Raw genomic sequence first — 6,085 nt, 5'->3', positions numbered from 1 at the left:
GGAACTATCCTATGACCCAGCCATTGAACTACTAGGTATTTACTCAAAGGATACAAATATACTGATTCAAAGGGATATATGCACCCCTATGTTTATAGCAGAATTATCAACAATAGCTCAATTATGGAAAGAGCCCAAATGTCCAACAACTGATGAATGGGGAAAAAAAGATGTGGGGCATACACACAGACACACACACACACACACACACACACACAGGAATATTACTCAGCCATAAAAAAAGAATGAAATCTTGAATTTGCAATGATGTCGATGGAGCTAGACAGTATTATGCTAAGTAAAATAAGTCAGTCAGAGAAAGACAAGTACCATATGATTTCATTTATATGTGGAATTTAAGAAAAAAACAAATAAACTTGGAGGGGGAAGAGAGGCAAAATAGACTTTTAACTACAGAGAACAAACAGGGTTGCTGGAAGGGAGGTGGACAGGAGTAAGGGGTGGGGGTAGGAGGATGGGTTAAATAGGTGATGGGGATTAAGGAGAGCATCTGCTGTGATGAGAACTGGATGTTGTATGTAAGTGATGAATCACTAAATCATACACCTGAAACTAATATTACACCGTATGTTAACTAACTGGAATTTAAATACAAATTTGGAAGAAAAAAATAAAACAAGTAAATAAATGGGCATTCATTCAGTAAATAATCACTGACGACCATGATCCAAGAACTAAACCGGGAAACTTTGGATGCCTTCAGCTTACATTATCATGGAGATGCATAAACAGTCAGAAACAATGGGTTGGTGTGATAAAAAAATAATTTGAATTATGTGATACAAACAACCAGTTAGGCAGCTAGTTAATTTTCTTATCAGTGTCTCTGTGTGTCATTGGGGAGGATATAATGTAGGTAGAATTTAAACCTGATTCACCACGACCAAGTGGGATTTATTCCTGGGCTGCTAGGTTGGTTCAACATCTGCAAATCAATCAATGTGAAACAGTACATTAATAAAAGAAAGAACAAGAACCATGTGATACTCTCAATAGATGCTGAAAAAGCATTTGATAAAGTACAGCATTCTTTCTTGATCAAAACTCTTCACAGTGTAGGGATTGAGGGTACATATATCAATATCATAAAAGCCATCTTTGAAAAATCCACAGTGGGGAAAAACTGAGAGCTTTTCCCCTAAGGTCAGGAACATGGCAGGGATGTCCACTATCACCACTGCTGTTCAACACAGTACGAGAAGTCCTAACCTCAGCATCAGACAACAAAAAGAAATAAAAGGCATCTGAATCAGCAAAGAAGAAGTCAAACTCTCACTCTTTGCAGATGATATGATGATACTTTATGTGGAAAAAACAAAAGAGTCCATTCCAAAACTGCTAGAACTCATATAGAAATTCGGTAAAGTTTTAGGATATAAAATCAATGCATAGAAATCAGTTGCATGTCTATACACAAACAACAAGACAGAAAAAAGAGAAATCAAGGAGTCAATCCCATTTACAGTTGCACCCCAAACCACAAGATACTTAGGAATAAATCTAACCAAAAAGGCAAAATCTGTACTCAGAAAACTATAGAACACTCATGAAAGAAATTGAGGAAGACACAAAGAAATGGAAAAACGTTCCATGCTCATGGATTGGAACAAACATTGTGAAAATGTTTTTTGCTACCTAGAGCAATCTGTATATTTCTGATGTAAGAAAGAACATTAGGGTTTGAAGCTGATAGCTAAGAAAGAATTCTTGAGACGTCTTTTGTTCAAACAGTTGGTTTTATTTAAGCACAGGGAAGACGATGGGCAGAAAAAGCTGCGATGGGGTCATGAGGAGCGACACCTTATATACTTCCAACTTGGGAGAAGGTTAGGGCTAGTGTAAATCTCTAAGGAATTTTGGAAGCAAGGTTTCCAGGGCCTTGAGGGGGCTAGCTATTGTTGGGAAGAGGTCATTTATTACTGTCTAATAAAACCTTAGTCATGAGACCCTTCAAGTTATATTGGTGGGCCATATGCTTGGGGGATGATTGCCAACAGGTATTTTGGGGGGGTTAGAAATAAAGGAGATTTCTAAAGGAATTTTTTTATGTTAAAGTAGACTTAATAGGATCCTGGGGGTCCGGCTAAGATTGTCTTTTGCCCTTAGCAAAGTACTAACTAGGTAGTTGAGCCCCTAGAGGAATGTCACTCTGCCTGTTTTAAAGACTTGTCAATGGGTTGTAGGTAGTAAGGATATTCAGTAATTTCTCTTCTGCCTTTATTTCCCACATCACTTCCAACTATCTGACATTCTGGAAAAGGCAAAACTATGGAGACGTATGGAGACCAAAACATATGGAGACCACTCCCCTATGGAGTGCTTGCCAGGGGTTAGAAGGTGAGGAGAGACAAATAGGCAGATCACAGGATTTTTAGGGGAGTGAAACTACTCTGTATGGTACTGAATGGTGGGTATATGTCATTACATGTTTGCCCATATCCATAGAATGTCCAACACCAAGAGTGAACCCTAATGTAGACTGTGGGCTTTGGGTGATAATGATGTGTTAATGTAGGTTCATCCACTGTCATGAATGTATCTGCTCTGGTGGGTGATATTGATATATGGAGAGTGTGTGTCTCTGTAGGGGCAGAGGATGTATTGGAAATCTCTGTAGCCTTCTGCTCAATTTTGTCATGAACCTAAAACTGCTCTTAAAAAAAAAAGTCTGTTAAAAATAAAAAGAGGGAAGGGAGAAATTTGGACTATACCTGTGATGTCATTTTCATAGTTCCATTGGCCAGAACTTAAAAAAAAAAAAGGAACATTTTAATCCATGTGAACATTTTGATTGTTAAACCTCAAATATGACTTAATAGATTAAGTTCAGGAATAAAGACACACCCAAGGTGACAATGTGTAGACCATGCTTCAGCCCAGAGCAATCTGAGCTGTCAAGGACATTAAAGCTCATTAGCAGGATTCCTGCACAGAAACACTAGCAGCCACAGTCCTGCATTTCACAGTTCTTAGAAATATCTTCTCATTGATGTTGGGGTGTTGCACTCAAGCTGAGAGCCTGAGGTATTTAATCGAAAGGCAAACATATTGGTTTTGTATCTTGTGCTTTCTAGAGAAGATAGCTTTTTTATTTTTAAAGTGACAATAGTGAGAAAAAAGAAGGGGGGGGACCACCCACCTGTGACTGCCTTAAACCACCCAGTAGCTGTTTATAACATAACACATCATTCCATCCTATAAGAAGTCTTTAACATATGAAAAGGAAGGCCATACTGAGGGATTAACAAGGTGAAATGCTACACTTGCTTTTGATGGTGTGATATTTATCTTCTGCAAGCTATTGATAATATTTTTTCACTGTGTTCTTAAAGATTAGCTATAGGGAATTTAAATAATTAGGCATAAAATCTCTGGCATGATATTTAATCAATCACATCTTAGTTTTCAGCCAATGCAAGGACTGTGGTCAGGTGTGGGAAAGGCGGATGAAGCAGAGGAGACCTGGCCAAGCGGCCCTCCTCACGAGCTGTGTGGGCTTGTTCTCAGGATGACCGGGTATCCAGGAACAAGTCACAGCCTCAAGCAATCTGCTCACTCTGCTGACATTTCTGTTTGTTTATCATATAGCCTAGAGTTCTTCTTTCTAGGCAATTGAACCAAAAAGGAGTGAGAACAAACAAATGAGACTGTGAAGGTCCACCCCTCTGGGAGAAATGTGGGGATTTTATAACTCTCATGGTTCCAGGAAGGATGGGGAGAAATGATGAATTGTGTAGGCTGGTGAAAAATGCCCAGGAGTCAGGTTCGTTTTTAACATTTTAGGTTGTAGGTATATTAGTCACAGTTCTCCAGAGAAACAGGACTAATAAGATGTGCTTGTGTGTGTGTGTCTGTGTGTCTGTCTGTCTGTCTATACACACACGGTGGGTGGGGTGGGGAGAGAAACTTCAAGGAATTGGTTCATGTGATTATGGAGACTAATAAGTCCAAAATCTTCAGGGTAGGGGACCTACCTGTAGCTCAGGCTGGGGATCCCGGGAAGAGCTAATGTTGGAGTTAAGTCCAAAGACCTCTACCAGCAGAATTATTTCTTTTTCAGGGAAGTCAGTCTTTGTTCTGTTAAGGCCTTTGACTAAATAAGACCCATCTGTATTGTGGAGGGTAATCTGCTTTACTCAAAGTCCACTTAAATGTCAAGTTCACCCAAAAAACATAGTAACATCCAGAATAATGTTCCACCAAATATCTAGGCACTGTAGCCAAGCCAAGTTGAGGCATAAAACTAACGATCATGGTGGTTTCCTTGTTAACTAGTAAGATTAAATATTGTATATTTGCATCCTGTCAAATTCTACTATATTTTGAGAAGATAAGCCCAGGAAAGAGTATAATTTACATGTAAGTCAAAGTCTTTAAGATGGTTCTAAAAACCTAGTTAACAAAATTAAATAATAATAGGATACGAGTCTAAATAATAAAAATAAGTCAATTTATGTACTATGTGTTAGAAATGTTTGAATCCTCATAAAACTTTGTAAGGTAGCAAATATCCAAAATCAATGAACTAGTTTCAAATTTCAGCTCTGCCACTGGCTGTGTGACCTTGACAAGTCCTTTAGCCTCTTTATTCTTCAGTTTCCTTTATAGGAAAATGGCAATGATCATAGCACCCACTGCCAGGATTATTCAGAAGATAAAATGAGTACTCTCATAGCAAGTATTTAGAACAGAGCCTGGCATATTACAGGCACTCAGTGAAAGTTAGCCATTATTGTTATAGAGGATAATAGAGCAAAGAGATGGAGACCAAGAAGGCATGATATCCATCTGGAACCTAGAAATGGCTTATTGGCTACATGCCAATATCCAGCATGTTTATAAGTAGATAAATGAATATGTCCTTCCACTGAAGTCATATGAACCTGAAGTTCAACTGAAAACAGATCATTCCAGTCTCCCTTGGCAAACCCATGACTAATTTTGCCAACAGGGAATATGAGGGGAGCCCTGACACTTGTCTCCAATATATTGTGTCCAGTACTGTCACTTTTGATTACCTTTATTGAGTTTGAATTGAATAAAACCATCTATGTGCGAAGTTTCTCCTAGAGGCAATTGGTGGGGGGGGGGGGGCAGCAAAAAAAAAATGCCCAGACTGAGCAATCCAAACTGATTCAGGATGGGCTAGTGTGAGGGACTTCACAGGCCTAAACTTCGCTGAGTTTATTACATCTTAGGATATAAGGAATTACCTTGCAGAAACACTTTTTGACTTACGATAATACTGGGATCTCTGTAATGAAAGTCAATGTGTATTTTGTTTCATTTTAGGGAGTCTCAACAATAGTAGCCCAAAACACTTTAGAATACTCATTGTGCCGTTAAAAGTCAGCAGCTGCCATAGACCTTAGATTTTCAGTAACTCAGCTAAGGGAGCTTTGGAACTGTGATGAGGCAAGTCACAAAGGAACCATTGGCAAGACTGTTAGGTCTAAGTGGCTCCTTGATTTAATAGCTCCTTGCTGAGATTCTAGGCTTTTCCCACCCTCAACTGTGAAACTGCTGAGTGTAGTTTGCATACTACCTTTAACTATTTGGTTTTCTTTTCTTCTTTGACTTTGCCTGTTGCTGCTTGTGAAAGCAATGCCCTCATTAGTTTCTTTGCCTGGGGCTTCAGTTAAATAAGAGATTTCAAACTCACATAATTGTTTTCTGACCAGGATAGAATCCTAAGAGAACTCCCTCTTGCCTGAAAAGCCATGTCATAGGCCTCGTGTAGTTGGTTTGTGTTTCTGGGCTCATTCTTTGAATTCTTAGTATGGAAAACCAATAAACAGGAACAATGATTTTTATGCTAACTAGGTTGAAATGGATTTCCAGCCCACCGTTAAAAATCAGAAATCAGTCAGACCAGAACACAGAGGCCAGCAAATTGTTAGGTGATCAGGGTTATTTACTAATGTTTTGACGTCTCCACTTAGCATAAAGGTGAACTGGAGGCAATTCTGACCACATAGGCCCTCCTCCCCCATGATGTTTTATTGGCTTGGCCAATTTATAAATCCTATATCCATGAGATAATTGGCAACTCATTGCTTCACAG

Source organism: Mustela erminea, chromosome 7 (genome assembly GCF_009829155.1).
Source record: "Mustela erminea isolate mMusErm1 chromosome 7, mMusErm1.Pri, whole genome shotgun sequence".
NCBI lineage: Eukaryota > Metazoa > Chordata > Mammalia > Carnivora > Mustelidae > Mustela > Mustela erminea.
Note: the sequence above shows the minus strand (reverse complement) of the source record.